The following is a 16,711-nucleotide window of genomic DNA, read 5'->3' as shown; positions in this document are numbered from 1 at the left end:
GGCCGCAGGGCGCGCGCAGGTGCAGGGCGGGCAGCGGGATGCGCGGCGGGGCCGCACCTGCGCCCAGGGCGCGCTCGGCCCCCGGGCCCCTCCCCGCGCGCCGGCTCCGGTTTCCCGGGCTCGCGCGGCGCATCCCGTGCTACCTGTTGGGGCGAGGGAGGCCCCAAGCCCAGGAGCACGGGGGCCGGGGGCCTCTTCGCAGGCGGCAAGACTGCGGTTTTCCGGTGAGGAGGGCCGGGGGGCGGGCGGAAGGGGGAGGAGGCGGAAGGCGGCCTCTGTTCCCGGCGGTCCCCGCTGGGGGCGCGGGCGGGGTCCACACCTGGGCAAATCCCAATTAGAGGCGGCGGCCGGGGGGAGGGGCGGTGCTGCCCGGCGCGCGCGCCGCGGGCCGCCTGGCCTACGAGCCGCCAGGTGCGCGGTCGCGAGTGGGCGGCCCTTCCTGGCAGTGACCCCCGCGATCAGCCCCCACTGAGCCGGGTCCCCTTTTGCGGATTCCCCAGCCTCAGTTTCCCCTCCCCCTCCCTGGACGAGGGGGATTACGGCCCACGTCCGTGCTTGCCAGCTTAAAAATAAGGGAGGAGGGGAGGTGGCGGAGTCCGGGTGGGAGGTGGGTGCACCTGCAGCCCTCCTTGATGGCGAGGGCTGGAGCAGAGCCTGACACCGCCAAGCCTGGGCGGTTTAGAAGGTGGGCACCGCAGCCCCCAGGACCCCGTCCTAATTGCCTGGCCCCTATCACAAAGAGCCTTAATCCTGGCGCAGACCTCAGGCTGGGTTGTGGGTCGTTTTCTGGGGTGTTTGTAGGGAGGGTGGTCGCCAGCCACAGCTGATAGCCGGTGAGTTCAATGGGACTTTAAAACTGGGGCAACACCCATCAATTAGTTGCGGACAAAGGGTCGGGGGCCCCCCAGGTGTGGAGGCCTGGACTTTGGGGGGCTGGGGAGGGGGAAAGGCCTTTCAAGCCACCGATTTCCGAAGGAATTTGAGACATTCTTTAAAACTCCAGACGGCCTGCCCCCCAGCGGCGCGCTCAGGCCCACCCCCACCCCTCCCTCGCTGGGGTTAGAGACTGCTTCAAAGGTGGACGGGGCCCTTTGTCTGGCCTCTAGCTTTTTTCTCGGCCTTTCTCCGGCCCCTCCCTCCCTCTCTGACCTCCCCCGGGCACAGGCAGGCCTCTGGGGGCCAGCGCCAGAAAGCCCTCACTGTTTGCTTTCTTGTTGCTGGAGGTGAGAGCCGGCCAGGGAAGTGGCCTCGCCCTGCCTGAGCCTACAGGTCCAGTGCCTGCTTCGGGCCCTGGCTGGGCCTCTCGCCTGCTCACCAGCACCCAGGCCCCAGAGCCCTGACGACTTCCCGCTCTGGGGAAGTCTGTTCAGCTCACCCTGTCTTGAGCTCCTGGGACCCTGGAAGAGGCCGAAGGAATGGGCAGCTTCTGATACCAGTGCTTGGCGGGGATTTGGTGTGCACCCTGCGCTCTGTGGGCAGGAGGCTTCCCCCGGAACCACACCCACTGGCTTCGGGCAGCCAGTGGTCACCGGGGCTGTGACACAGTGGAGGGAGGCGGGCTTCACACCTGTGCCTGCTTCTGATTCTGGCTAAGAATAACCTCCCTATCGAGCTGCCCTGCCTTGCCCTCCAAACACAGGGCAAAAGGGAGCCCCGGCAGGAACCTCTGTTTCCATCACTCTGGTCCTGTCCTCCTTAGCCTTCAGTGTCCGCCACCCACAGCGCGTGACACCGCCCAGGACAACCCCTGGGACGCCGGAGGCTGCCTGTTCTCTGGCTCCTGTTCCCCAGCTCCTCCTGAGATCCAACCCGCCCCCACAGCCGGCTGCCCTGGTGCTGCTGTCCCTCCTGCCCGGCTCTGCGTCTGAGCAGTCTCCATAGCTCAGCCATCACCCATCATCACCAGGAGAAGCACCATGGCAGAGCCCCTGGGGTAGGCCGAAACGACTGTAACAGCCCCACAAACCTCACCCTAAGTCGAGTGGGGAACGGTTTTTCTACCTAGTGCTGTTTGCATATTTATAACATCATGCATGGGCCATATGATACTAGCAACTTAAAAATTAGCCTGCTGTCCATCTCCTGAATTTCAAGTCCCGTGCGATTGCCTTGGCAGGGCCAAACCAAATGATCTCACGGGTTGTATATGGCCCGCGGGCTGGACATGGCCCACTCTTGCCTTAGATAAACCACAGCCCTGCCCGGGCCACACTGGCACCAACAGACCCCTTCATACCCACCACAACCCCTACGAGTCCCCTTCCGGACACTGGCGGAACCGGAAGTCTCACTGTCGCACACAGCAGGCTGCCCTCATCTTTGTCCACTGCCTGTAGCCATCCCTGGAATGCCAGCTCTGCAGGCATGCCCCCCACCCCCACCCCGGTCTATGCTGCCCCTGGGCTGGCCTTATTGACACAAACAAGGGGACTTCCAAACGTTGGTGGGAAGATGGAATTCTAAGTTTATTTTGGGACAAAAATGTTTGAAACCCATGCACAGTGTTTTCTTTTTTCTTTCTTTCTTTTCTTTTTTTTTTTTTTTTTGACAGAGTGGATAGTGAGAGAGAGACAGAGAGAAAGGTCTTCCTTTTGCCGTTGGTTCATCCTCCAATGGCCGCTGCGGCAGGCGCACTGTGCTGATCCAAAGGCAGGAGCCAGGTGCTTCTCCTGGTCTCCCATGGGGTGCAGGGCCCAAGCACTTGGACCATCCTCCACTGCCTTCCCGGGCCACAGCAGAGAGCTGGCCTAGAAGAGGGGCAACCGGGAAAGAATCCGGCGCCCCAACCGGGACTAGAACCGGGTGTTCCAGCGCCGCAAGGCGGAGGATTAGCCTAGTGAGCCATGGCGCCTGCCTCATAGTGTTTTCATAGTATACATTTTCCATGAACTTTTTTGAGGAGCGGGGGTGGTGGGGGAGAGACAGAGCTCGCAGACTGGGACTGGAACTGGGCTAAGGCTGAAGCCAGGAGCCAGGAACTCAATCCAGGTCCACTTCCCAGGGTCTGTGTTAGCAGGAAGTAGGGGCCAGAGTGAGTACTCAGTTCAGGGACTCCCATATGGGACACAGGCTTTTTTTTTTTTTTTTTTTTTTTTGACAGGCAGAGTGGACAGTGAGAGAGACAGAGGAAAGGTCTTCCTTTGCCGTTGGTTCACCCTCCAATGGCCGCCGCTGCTGGTGCACTGCGCTGATCCAAAGCCGGGAGCCAGGTGCTTCTCCTGGTCTCTCAAGTGGGTGCAGGGCCCAAGCACTTGGGCCATCCTCCACTGCACTCCCAGCAGAGAGCTGGACTGGAAGAGGGACTACCGGGACAGAACCGGCGCCCTGACCGGGACTAGAACCTGGTGTGCCGATGCCGCAAGGCGGAGGATTAGCCTAGTGAGTTTTTTTTTTTTTTTTTTTTTTTTTTTTTTTTTAAAGAACAGAGAGCACTCTTCCATCCACCCACTGGCCCATCCCCCAGATGCCTGCAACAGTCCAGGCTGGATCAGACCAAAGCTAGCGCAGCAGGGACCCAGAAAGCGCATTAGCAGGAAGCTGAAATTGGAGCAGAGAGGAAACTTGAACTCAGCTGGGAGGTGGGTATCCCAAGTAGTATCTTTTCTTGTCTTTTCTTTTCTTTTGTTTTCTTTCTTTCTTTCTTTCTTTCTTTCTTTCTTTCTTTCTTTCTTTCTTTCTTTTTATTTTATTTTTTTTTTGACAGGTAGAGTTATAGACAGTGAGAGAGAGAGACAGGGAGAAAGGTCTTCCTTCCGTTGGTTCACCCCACAAATGGCCGCTACGGCCGGTGTGCTGCGCTGATCCGCAGCCAGGAGCCAGGAGCTTCCTCCTGGTCTCTCATGCGGGTGCAGGGCCCAAGGACTTGGGCCATCTTCTGCTGCTTTCCTAGGTCATAGCAGAGAACTGGATTGGAAGTGGAGCAGCCTGGACTCGAACTGGCACCCATCTGGGATGCCGGCACTGCAGGCGGCAGCCTTACCCACTATGCCACAGCACCAGCCCCTCCATGATCTCTTTGGAGACTTTTTGTTCACATGGATTTTAGATTTTTGGGGGTGGGGGCACCAAAATCAATGGAGCTTTTAATTCCATTTCCCACGAACTTTGTGAAATCCCTTCGTAGCAAGCTCGCCCGGACTGTAGTGATTTATGGTTGTGTCCTGCTGTTCTAGAGAGCAGGTGCCCTGGATGTAGGCTCAGTGCCCCCCCCCCACAGTGCCCAGCGCACTACCATGCACGGGTTAGCTATTTACTGGGGAGCAAAGCAGCCGCAGCTGCAGAGGGATTATCATTGGCCAAGAAGCCTGCTGGCCCGCAAGGTGGAGGCGGGATGAAGGGCCAGCACCCTGCCTCCAGCGCCACCTGTAGGTAGGTTTGGGTGGAAGAGTCTTAAACAGTTCATCCAAATTCCTATGCCCTACAGCTTCCAAGCCCTGTCCCGGTCCTCCTGTTTATAAAGAAGATGGACAAGACAGATCTCCCAAGGCACCTGAAATGTAACTGTCATGGGACTTTAGGAACTCTCCGATGCTCAGGGTCAGGAGGTAGAGGGGACTGCTCAGCATGCGCTGAGCTCCGGCGATGTCCCAGCGGTACCGTGATTTCCACGTGGCATCTGTGAGCACACACACAGCACACACACACACTCCGAGATGGGCACTGTCCACGGTCACAGGGCTGGTGAGCACTGCCATGTAGATTCTAGCCACGGAGTGGGTGCTTGGGGAGGTGCTGGCACAGGGCTGTGTGTGTGTTGGGGGTGGGGGTTGCATGATTCCAAGAGAAGATGTACCCAGGGGAAAATGTTCAGAGGGGAGATGGCCCGCGAAGAACGCTTAGAGGCAGGACGTGTTTGCACAAGAGAAGTGGCAGAAAATGATGGGGCCAATTAGGAAGAATTTGGACTTGGAGCTGTGGCAGGGAGGAGACAGCCGGGGGGCTTTGGGAGGAGGTGTGACTAGAAGCAAGGGCAGCCCGGAGGGAGGGCGTGGCTTCCGATCCCTGGTGAGAGAGGGTCGCCCTTAGGCCCCTGCCCTTCTCTTTCCTTCCACAGAAGCCACGCCCTCCTCCCTGGTGCCACCGGCTCACCCTCTCCAGGAGTTAATATTTAGACAGCTTGAGGGGCACCCCTGGTGCTCCCAGTCCCCAGTAGGTTGGTGCATGGGGCGGGTCCAAGGGGGCACTGGAGTGAGACAGAGAGAGGTGGACAGAGAAGCCTATGGTGTGGGCCCCGGGAGGGCCAGAGTCTACTCAGGACGTTGGCACCAGTGACCTTGCTGGGGACGGAAGCCGAGGACCAAGGGCAGGGGCCTGGGACCCCTGCCTCTGCTGTGGGTACCAGGGCCCCAGCCTCACGGCCTGCAGCACCCCTGAGTTCTGAAGGTAAGCCAGTTCTCTGGGCAGCCTGGGTAGTGGCCAGGGCAAGGAGGAAGGCTCCCGGGGAGAAGACGGTGCCTCCCCTCCCATCCCAGGGACGGGGACCCTTTAGGTCAGCTGGCACGGAGGACTCGCAGCCTTCCGGGAACGGAGGGCTGGGCAGGAGCAGAACAGAGCGGAGCCCAGAGTGGAGGCAGGGCAGGGCAGACGAGAGCCTGCGGCCGCGCCTTACCCTCTTGGCCAGGGCCAGTGCGCATGCACACACGCGCCCCAGGATCCCTTGCACCAAGGAATGACCTTGGCAGGTCGACAGAGGGAGCCCTAACACTGCGGTCCCCTTGGGTTCAGGGCTGGCTGGACCCGCGACTGCTCCTGCCCAGGGTGGCTGGCGCGCGGGCTCCGAGGAGGGACTTGACTGGGGGCAGGAGCAGTGGGAGGAGGACTCTGGGGTCAGAAGGGGTCTAGCCCAGGCTCTGGCTTTGCTCCAGGTCTTGGGGGCTGGGAGGGAGGTGAGGTGACTGCCCCAGGGCTCCGGCTCCCTTCCCCGCCCCGTGCTGAGCTTCCTGACTGGCCCTGAATTAGGGGTCCCTTGAGGCTCCCCGCAGAGGGAGCGGGCGAGGGGAGACTTGCCAGGGCACCCCAGCCCCAGCGCTAAGGGGCTCCCTTCGGGCACCCTCCCTCCATCACCGGGGGACAGGCCGTGGGAGCACAGCTTCCTCTTCCTCCCGGTCCCCGCCCCTGCCGCCAAGCCCGGGCAGGTTGTCTTGGCAACGGGAGGCGGGAGGCGGAGAGGAGATGCGCCAGGGGATGTATGTCTGCGAGGAGGCTGCTGCGCGCCTGCCCCACGCCCCAGGCCCCTGAAGGTACCGGGAATCCTGCCCCTCTCCCATGGGTCCTCCCCACCCGGGGCTCATGACCCACCTCGTTCCAGTCCCCTCGCCGAGCTGTCTTTCCCATTGCCAGCTCATTCCAGCCTGCCTCTGGGGACCCCTGCACCGGAAGACACATCTCCCGGGGTGGGGCTGGGGGTGGGGTGGGGCTCTGGGTAAGCGAGGTGGTGGGGAAAGCAGGGGCCGTACAGGGCCAGAGTGTGCAAGCCCCTGGCGCTCCTCCCCCAGAGGCACGGAGGGAGACCATCCGGGGCTGCAGTGGGGCTGGGGCCTCTTCTCTCTCCCAGACCTGATGGCAGGCCAGCAGGGTGCAGCTGACGACCTAGAGAGGCTGGGCAGAGCCAGCCTGGTTAGGGGAAAAGGCGGGGGAGCCCCTCCCCCAGCAACCGCCACCCCCCGCCCAGCGCTCGCCTGCCTAGCTCTTCGAGGTTCCGTGGTTCTGTACCCCTGGCCAGGGAGCCCCGCTTCTTCGTCCCCGTTCTCAGTCTCCATCGCTCCTGCGTTCCGGAACCCGCCCTGGAGGTTGCAGGCTGCCTGCTGCCTCCCCCACCCCACGACACGTCTGCTCCTCCTCCTTGGGGAAGGGGCCACCGAGGGCACTCACCTGTCCCCTTCGGTCCCCAGGCCCCCCTCCCCAGATTCTAGATTCCCCCATCAACAGCTGATAGCATCAGCTGACCGGCTGTGGTCAGTGGTTGCCAGGGCGACGGCCAGGCTGCCTAGGTAGGCAAGTCTGCAGGCAGGCGGGCAGGCGGGCAGGCGGGCAGGCGGCCGAGGTCAGCGGCCAGCCCTGTGACCCCCCCTCCTCCCCCGCCTAGGGCTTGGGGTGGTTGAGGCTTTGCCAAAACCGGAAAAGTCACGTTCCTAAGCGCTGAGGCCTGGGGGTCACCTGGCAGGCAGCTCCCCTTTCACGAAGGCGCCCTGGGGAGAAGTGGGGTCCTTCTCACTGTCTCCCCTGCGCCCTATCGCCGTTCCCAGGGGACTCGGGTTACCCAAAGGCCGGCCCAGTCTCCAGGCCTGCCTGAGCAGCGGGTGCCTCAGGGGGAGGCTAAGCTGGCACCTGGCTAAGCCTACACCCCCACGACGCCCCCGGAGGCAGGGGCCCCCGAGGCTCTGTTGCTGCTGGTGGGCATGATGGCTGGGGTCGCCCCTGGTTATCAGTGAGGCCCCCACACCCGCCCCTCGGCCTCCGCTGCCGCCTGCGAGGCTGTGTGCGTGCGGGATCGCGGGCGGCGGCGGCCGATTGTGCTTCGTCATGACGCCGGGCTAATGCTCCCCTTGTCTGAAGCGGATCGCGCCGCAGCCGAGCCGGCGCGGGGGACGAGCTCGCGCACCACAACCCACGCCCTCGGCCGCGGCCGCCGCCGCCGCCGCACGCGCCTGGCGGGAGGTGGGGCGGTGCGGGAGAGCGCGGGTCCCGGCGAGATCGGAGCGCTCAGCCGCGACCAGCTCCCTCCTACACAGCTCCCACCCCACCCACCCGAGCCCGCGCTCATCCTGTTGTTTGCGCTCCGGGGAAGCGCGGCTGGGTTCCTGGAAGAGCCGCGGGGTGCCTGGGTTCCGGAGGAAAGCCGCGACCGCCGGGGGCCGGCCCGCACCCCTGGGGCCTCGGGGTGCCTGGGCCGCGGGGGCTGGGAAGAGGTAGGTGGCACGGGGTCTCGGCCAGGCTTCAGCTCTGTGGGCGCTGGGGGCTGTAATACCTGCCTGGGAGCAGGGCTTAGGGTGATGCACGGTTCTCCCAGCCAGGGGAGCCGCTGGGGCCCCTGCCTCGTTCTGGGTTTGTCTGATCAGACCTCCCTCCCTGTGGTTTGGAGAGGGAAGGGATGTGGCGCTGGGATCACCTGGGAGCTGCTTCGTTTAGCTGAATACAGGGAAGAGGAGGCCTCTGCCTGCCTCCCCTCCCACCAGTCCAGATCCTGGAGGCTGCCGGGTGTGCATGTGGGGGGGTCCCCTGGGGGCTCCACGCTGTTGCTTGGGAGTCATTGAGGAGCCCAGGGAAGAATGAGGCTGCACCTCCCAGTGCTGGCTACTGCCCTGCTCCAGGGGTTGGGGCTGAGCCGGCACTCGGGCCCTGGGGCGCCCTGGGGCTCCCTGTTCCTAGCTCTGGCCTTGCTGGGCCGGTGCAGCTGGTGCTGCCCTCCCGGGAGCCTGGTTCCTAGGCTGTATGAGTCAGGGGAGCAGAGCCAGCAGCAGGGCTGTTGAGCTGTGAGGGCTGGAGCTGGCTGCTCGGTGGGGGATGGGGAGTCCTGTGGGTGCATGTGGGCCTCCTTGCAGCTCCGTGTGTGACTGTGTGGGCGCCTCACTGGGGGGAGAGTAGGGGTGTGAGCTGGCAACATGGTGGTGGAGTCTCCCGTGTGCACCCATGTGCACCCGTGTGCGTGAGTTCTGCAGCTGTGTCTCTGGGCCACAGACACCTGTCAGTCTCGGCTCAGTGCCTGCTGTCAGGCACCTGAGGTTCCCCACCTGTGGGTGGCTGTGTGTTGGAGTTCTCTCCTCTGGGAGCTGGTGTGTGGGGAGGCCCGGATGCAGACAGCTGAATGTGGGAGGCATCTCCCCAGCTCCGGGGGCCCCGCTTGGGCAGCACAACTAGCCATACACAGAGGTCAGAGCAGGAACAGGCTGGGGCCTGAGCCACCTCTTCAGAGGGTGCCTGGAGAGGGGGGGGGAGGAGAGAGAGAGAGAGAGAGAGAGAGAGAGAGAGAGAGAGAGAGAGAGAGAGAGATGGAGACCCACGCCAGAGAGACCTAAGACAAAGCAGACACACAGAAGCACGTTTGTGTGGGGTCGGAGGGGCAAAGAGGGCCACCTGGGCCCACTCCCCTAGGGAATGGAGAGTGCAGGGTCTGGGGCAGGTGGGTTCTGGGCCCCCTGCCCCCTGCCACCTCCTGCAGGAGGATGGTGGTGTTTTAGGGTTGCATGGTGGGAGAGCAAAGGTTAAACGAAAGAAAACCGAAGGGGGAGGAAGGGAGAAGAGGAGAAGCAATGGGGCTTTGCCAGCCCGGGGAAAAGGTTCAGGGCTTGGGGTCGCCGCAAGAAGAGCTGCTTCTGGCGAACCATTGGCCCCGCCCCTCCCGGCCCCACCCTGCCGCCAGCTCCGCCCCGGGATGCTGTTTTGGGAAACCGGTGACCTAGCTGGATCCTGCCTGTATTTCTGGCATTGAGCTGTTGCCACAGTAACGGCGGGGGTGGGGCCGGGAGGGGGAGAGAAAGGGAAAGGACGGCAGGAAGATCGGAGAGAGGGGAGGCGGCGAGGCGGTGCGCGGCTGTGAATGAAGGCGGAAAACGGCGAGGGCCAAGTGCCCGGCCCCGGCCTGACCCCAGCCCCATGGGACAGCTCGCCTCCCTGCCTGACTGGCTCTCGGTCTGCACCACCCGCAGCCTGCCCGGCCGGCCCTAAGGCCCGCAGCCAGCTCCCCCCACCCCCAGGGCCAGCTCCTTCTCTACAGGTGAGGTCGGCCAGCAGCACGGGGGTGGTTCCCCCTCCAAGGTTGGCACGCGGGAGCCCAGGTCCTAAGTTCCGATCCAAGTGGCATCTCTGGGGACTTGTTGAAGAGACTTTTGGTCAGCTTTGGCCTTGGACGCGCCTGGCTAGGCATTCCTGTTTGGCTTCTGTTTGGGTGGCCTTTGGCAAGTTAACCTCTCCGCCTGCTTTTCCTTCATCCCTAGCCGAGGAAGGCATCATTCGGGGTGAAGTGTAGAGAAAGTGTGTGACAGTACCATTCCTGGGCACTGCACAGAGCAGGGACGGGGCGGGGGCAGCTTCAAGAGGCTGCTGGCAAACCTCCGTGTCCCCGTGCAGGGAGCCAGGGTCAGGACGAGCCCCTACCTGGATCCAGGGCCCCGTGAGGGGTGAGCGTCAGCCGGGAGGTCCCTGTGGGCGGGTCTTATCGCGCCATCCCTGCAGCCTGGAGGCTGGGGTTGCCGTGGAGATGAGAGGTGGGTGGTGTGAGGTGGGGCTGGGCTGGTGGCTCAGATAAAGCAGGGACCCGCAGCTGGGGAGGGTGGGGCTGAGATGGGAGGGTGGGAAGCCGGCTGGTGTCTGCCCGGAGCCAGAGAGGGCTGAGAAGTCCCTTCCGCCGGCCGCTTTCCCCTTCCCTGCCATCGCTCCCGCCCTTCCTGCTGCAGCCTGCCCTTTTGGTCTCTTTATCCCTGGAGATCGTTGGAACCTGGAGAGGGCACGTACACAGGCGCGGGTGTGCGTGGATGGGAGGGGGCGGGACCCGGAGCAGGTGCAGCTAGAGCCTATTGACCTGGGAGGACTTCAGCGCTGGGGGCAGGGCCGCACGTGGGCGGAGCCGGCAGTTGCCTGCATGGTGTGATTTAAGACCAGGATCTATCTCTCTCTCTCTCTCTCTCTCTCTCTCTCTCTCTCTCTTTTTCTCTCTCTCTCTTTCACACACACACACACACACACACACACACACAATCACTCTGCTTTACCTCGAAATATGTTCCCTCCTGGTCTTCCAACAGCCTAAAATTCCAAGAGTTAAGAACTTTATTTGGAAGACTGGTCCCGCATTAAAATGCAAGTGTCTGATATATAGTATGTGTGCAAAGAATATTAAACATTTTGTTTGAGAGGCAGAGAGAAAGGCAGACAAGGCAAGATCTGCCATCCACGGATTCACTCCCCAAATGCCCCTGGTCATTGGAGCCTGGCCAGGCTGAAGCAGGGAGCCAGGAGCTCCATCTGGGTCTCCCACACAGGTGGCAGGGGCCCAAGGACTTGAGCCATCACCTGCTGCCTCCCAAGGCGTGCATTTTTAGGAAGTTGGAATCCTCGAGCTCAGATTTGGGGTTGGGGGTTTGCCAAGCAACATGGCTAAGCAAACACCCACCCCTGCTGTGACTGCTGAGAGAAGGAGTGAGACGGGGGAGGAAGGAAGGGGCTAAGAAAGTGGCCAAGAGGCCGTTGCTGCAGGCAGGGGAGAGGTGCGGGACGATGTGGTATCCTCCAGAGTGGCTGTCGGGGCCCTGGAGGGCAGAGAGGCGGGGGCAGCCTCACTTTCCCACAAGAGGGGCAGAAGGGCAGGGGGCCAGGTTGACGGGAGGTGTGTAGGGAAAGGAGAGGTCTGAATGTGTGTGCAGGCAGGGAGAGGAAAGGGCTGGAGGCTGCAGGAGACAGGGGCGCTGGATGGAGGGATTGGGCTTGGGGTTGTGGACGGCTGCAGGAAAGAAGTAGGTGGGGGCCGGCGCCGCAGCTCACTAGGCTAATCCTCCACCTTGCGGTGCCGGCACACCCGGTTCTAGTCCCGGTCGGGGCGCCGGATTCTGTCCCGGTTGCCCCTCTTCCAGGCCAGCTCTCTGCTGTGGCCAGGGAGTGCAGTGGAGGATGGCCCAGGTGCTTGGGCCCTGCACCCCATGGGAGACCAGGAAAAGCACCTGGCTCCTGGCTCCTGCCATCGGATCAGCGCGGTGCACCGGCCGCAGCGCGCCGGCCGCGGTGGCCATTGGAGGGTGAACCAACGGCAAAGGAAGACCTTTCTCTCTGTCTCTCTCTCTCACTGTCCACTCTGCCTGTCAAAAAAAAAAAAAAAAAAAAAAAAAAAAAAAAAAAAAAAAGAAGAAGAAGTAGCTGGGGTAGGGGGACAGGAGAGACCCGGGGCTCAGGGCCTCTTGCGTGGGGCAGTGTGGTGGTTAATGGTTTTAGAGATTACAGAGACAGGCCCAGTTATTGCTCCCAAGCCCTCAGTTCCTCATGGACAAACTTGAGATCACGGCCGAGTCACGGGCTGGGGAACGCAAGGATTAAGTGGACAACAAACAAGGGGGGAGGTGGTGAGCGCGGTGCCAGCCAGGACATTCGTCCCGGACTGTCGCTGTGATGTGGCTCAGATGTTGTGGTTCTGAACCATGGCCTTGAGTGGCTGTGCTGTGGCTTGGTGTTGTGTGTGAGTGTGGGTCTTCAACAAATAATGTTTATTTATTTTAGTTGAAAGGCAGAAAGAGAGAGAGAGAGAGAGAGAATCTCCCACTGGCCAGTTCACTCTTCAAATGCCCACAACAGCCAGGGTTGGGCCAGGCCAAAGCCGAGAGCCCAGAGCTCCATCCCGGCCTCCCATGCGGCAGGTGGCAGGGACCAAGCACTGAGCCATCACCTGCTGCTTCCCAGGGTGCACATTAGCAGGAAGCTGGATCAGAAGCAGAGCCAGGAGTTGAACCGGGCAATCCCATATAGGATGTAGGTGTCGCCAACAGGGTCTTAACCGCTGTGCCACATGGCACCTCTGACGCCGGGTCTCAGCGTGTGACCACACGCACCTGCGACATCACTCGCCTGTCCGCTCACCTCCCTCCTCACCTGGGCAAGCCAGTCATTGTCCCATTCCACATGCTCCTGAGGGAGTCCTGGGGCCTGAGCCTGCAAAGCACACCAAAGCTGTCCGCTCTCCTCCCCCTGGACGAAGCTGTCCACTCTCCTCCCTGTGGGCTCTGCTGACTGTGCTCCCCTGAGGGACCCCACAAGGGTTCTCCAGCTCTGCCGCACCTGTAGGATTGCACTTGGCCTTGTGTCTGTGTCACTCACAGTGGGAGAACAAAAGCGGGCCCCTGCGGAATGCCCGGTGTTGTCTTTCCCCGGCTTCTTACCCACATCTCTGCCTTCTGGGAAGCACCCACTTTCTTCCCAAAGCGCATCCTCCACTCGGCCCGGACCCAGTCCCGTCCTCCCTGCCGGCCCCAGCACCCGCCGCGGCCCTGGCTGCCGCGCCTTCAAGTCTCCCCTTTCCTCACACACCTCCCCACGATCTGGCCTCCTGCCTTCCCTCCTCCTCCTTCTCCTCTTATTTTAAATTTATTTATTTATTTGAAAGGGCAGAGTTAGAGAGAGAGAGAATCTTCCATCCTCTGGTTCACTCCGCAAGTGCTACAACTGATCCCAAGCCGGGAGCTGTCCAAGCCTTGGCCCATCTTCTGCTGTTGTCCCAGGTGCATTAGCAGGGAGCTGGATCGGAAGTGGAGCAGCCGGGACTTGAACTGGTGCCCAGAAGGGATGCTGACACCACAGCGCCACCCCTCCCCCCATACTCTGTCACACTTGTGGGGAGTGCATCTCTGGCTGCACAGCCCAGCCAGGCCCACGCTCCCTCTCTGTCCCCCACAGCCCCAGCAGCACCCCCTCTCCCCCTGCTGGAGGGAATCCCCGTCCACCCTTCCTCCCCGCTCCCCAGCCCAGCGTCCTCTCTCCACATTAATGGGGCACTAGCTACTGAAACACGGAGGACCACTACCTCCACCCCCTGCCCGCTGGAGGGACGGGCACCCAGGTTTCCCTTCTTCTCTGACTTTGTCGTCTCTGCCTCTACTTCTCCAGGTGCCCTAAGTGTTTCTCAGGGTTCCCCCCACTATGGGCCTCCTTTCTCCCCTGGGAGCCTCCTGTTCAGACTCTCCTCTCCAGGCAGGGGCACCCATTGCTGTTTCTAGCCCCGCCCTGCCCCCAGCTCCTTGACTAGGACATTCAGCTCCCGGTTACCTCCCTCCCAGGGCAGCCCCCGAGGGCTTGGCACCGCTGCCTCTGGGCTTTCTCCGTGTCGTGTGCCCCCTTTCCATCCTCACCCCCACTGCCCTTCACATTCCGTGCCCGAGCACCTGCCACCCCCTCCTGGCTGCTGTCCCTCTGCCTGGCCGATCCCCGGCTCCTGGACAGCAGCTACATTTGTTTCCACAGAGCAATGCTTGGAGCTGTCACTGCCGTACTTTAAATGAGCTTGTTACCCCCTCCATGGCCCCTGTTGCCCTCAGATACAATCTACCCCCTCTGGGCCCCCCACCTCTCACCCCAAATCCATCTCTGCCCCCTGAGTGCCGTGATCCAGCCACATCCGCTGCGCCCCAGGCAGACCCCACGTGTCTCCATGTCCCCACCTTTGCTCCTGCTGCTTCCTCAGTCGAGAATCCCTTTTGGGGGTGGCTGGCATTTGGATGTAGCAGAATAAGCCGCCGCCCGTATCCCATATCAGCGTCCATTCAAGTCCTGGCTGCTGTACTTCCCATCCAGCTCCCTGCTAATGTGCCGGGGAAAGCAGCGGAGGACGGCCCAGGTACTTGGACCCCTACACCCACGTGGGAGACCAGAAGAAGCTTCTGGCTCCTGCCTTCAGCCTGGCCCAGCCCCCGGGTGTTGCAACCATTTAGGAAGTGAACTAGTGGATGGGAGATCTCTCTCTCTCTCTCTCTTCTCTGTCTCTTCTCTCTGTAATTCTGTCTTTCAAATAAATAAATAAATCTTAAAAAGAATCCCTTCTTCTGTGCAGGACCTCGACTTGGGCACCCTCCAAACACCTCCTCCAAAACTCCTTTGTTCTGCCTCCTGACCTGGCTTCTCTAGCCCTTAAGCGTATCTTATCAGCGCACGCAGTGTAGGGTTCAGTGTAGGGTTGGACTCTGCAAGGGAGTCTGGGAGTCATCTCCGATCTCTGTGTCCTCCATAAGACTTAGCACCCAGTGGCGCCCTGTGTTAGCCACAAACAGCTGCTCAGAGAGTATTTGTTGAATGGACGGACAAAGCTCCACGTGACCAGAGGTGGGTGGACACATAGGCGCCCATCTCAGGGCTGAGCAAGTGTAGAGCTCATTTTTTAAAAATGATTTATTTATTTATTTGAAAGGCAGGGTTACAGAGAGACAGAGGCAGAGAGAGACAGAGGCAGAGAGAGAGAGAGAGAGAGAGAGAGAGAGAGAGAGAGAAAGAGAAAGAGGTCTTCCATTCACTGGTTCACTTCCCAGATGGCTGCAATGGCCAAAGCTGCAATGATCCAAAGCCAGGAGCTTCTTCTGGGTCTCCCATGTGGGTGCAGGGGCCCAAGGACCTGAGCCATCTTCTGCTGCTTTCCCAGGCCACAGCAGAGAGAGAGCTGGACCAGAAGTGGAGCAGCCAGGACTCAAACCGGCACCCATATGGATGCCGGCACTGCAGGTGGTGGCCTTATCCACTATGGTGCAGCCCCGGCCCCGGCCCCGTGGAGAACTCCTTTGACAGGGAAGACAGGAGGGAGAGCGCGAGCTTGAAGCCCTTCCAGGTCACAGCTGGGGTCACCCTACATCTAGACACCTCGTCAGCAGCGTGGCCACGTGAGTTTTAGGAAGCGTGGAGCTCTGGAATGTTCTTTCCATGGGCACCATGGCCGCAGCGGGACTCTGATGGCCAGAGTCCCGTCTCGGAGATGCCACGGTTCTAGAATCCCAAGAAGCCTTGAGAGATGCGGGACGGTGGGAACGGCGCGGTCATTTCCAGCTCTGCGCCCGGCAGGCTCAGTTCCCTTTGCCTGTAAAGCGGGCCCACCTGGCGGGCTTGCCGTCCCTGCTCATCCACGTGCCTAGCGTGTAAGGAACAGTCGAGAAACGGCAGCTATGCTGGGAAGAAAACACGTCCCCCGCCAGGCGAGGGCCTGATACCAGGTTCTTACTCCCCCTGCAGTCAGAGAGGAGTGTGTGAGTGAGGGCGGGCACTGCCCAGGAGGCCTCCCACAGGGAGGCTCAGGGGGCGGGCAGAGCACTGGAGTGGGAGGGGAGCTGCTTGTGGGCAGGTGCAGGCAGTCCTGATACAGAGCTTAGGTGGTGAGACTAGGAGCCCCCAGTGACAGGGGTCTCACAAGTCTCTGTAGCAGAGAGTGGCTACAGAAAAGCAGCCGGAGGTACCTCCCCAGGGCCCTGGGGAGGTAGAAGTCCCAGTTGCTAAGCTGCCAGCTGCAATGTGTGAGGTTTTGAGCAAGTCGTGTGTTATCACTCGTCTGGAGCTCAGACAGCAACCCCAGGACACTGGCACCGTGCGGGATGCCGCTGGATCGACAGTGTGTATTTTGTAGAAACTATGCTATTTTCAATTTCTTTGCACCCAAATAAACTTTTTATTTTTTTTTTATTTATTTGAAAGAGTTACAGAGAGAGGTAGAGACAGAGAGAGAGGTCTTCCATCTGCTGGTTCACTCCCCAGATGGCCGAAACGGCTGGAGCTGAGCTGATCCGAAGCCAGGAGCCAGGAGCTTCTTCCAGGTCTCCCACAAGTCCTTGGGCCATCTTCCACTGCTTTCCCAGGCCATAGCAGGGAGCTGGATTGGAAGAGGAGCAGCCAGGACCAGAACCGGCGGCGCCCACATGGGATGCTGGCACTTCAGGCCAGGGCTTTAACCTGCTGCGTCACAGCGCCAGCCCCCATACTTTTTAAATTTTTTTAGAAGATGTATTTATTTACTTGAAAGGCAGAGATACACACACACACACACACACACAGAGAGAGAGAGAGAGAGAGAGAGAGAGAGAGAGAGGGAGGTCTTCCATCCAATGATTTACTCCCCAAATGACCGCAACGGCCAGAGCTGTGCCAATCTGAAGCCAGGAGCTTCTTCCAGGTCTCCCACGTGGGTGCAGGGGCCCAAGCACTTGGGCCAGCTTCTGCTGCCTTCCCAAGACGTAGCAGGAAGTGGAACAGCAGGGACTTGGAGCTG

The sequence above is a fragment of the Oryctolagus cuniculus genome, chromosome 8, assembly GCF_964237555.1.
Source record: "Oryctolagus cuniculus chromosome 8, mOryCun1.1, whole genome shotgun sequence".
NCBI classification, from domain to species: domain Eukaryota; kingdom Metazoa; phylum Chordata; class Mammalia; order Lagomorpha; family Leporidae; genus Oryctolagus; species Oryctolagus cuniculus.
The sequence above is the reverse complement of the archived record's forward strand: the minus strand, read 5'-3'. Positions refer to the sequence as shown.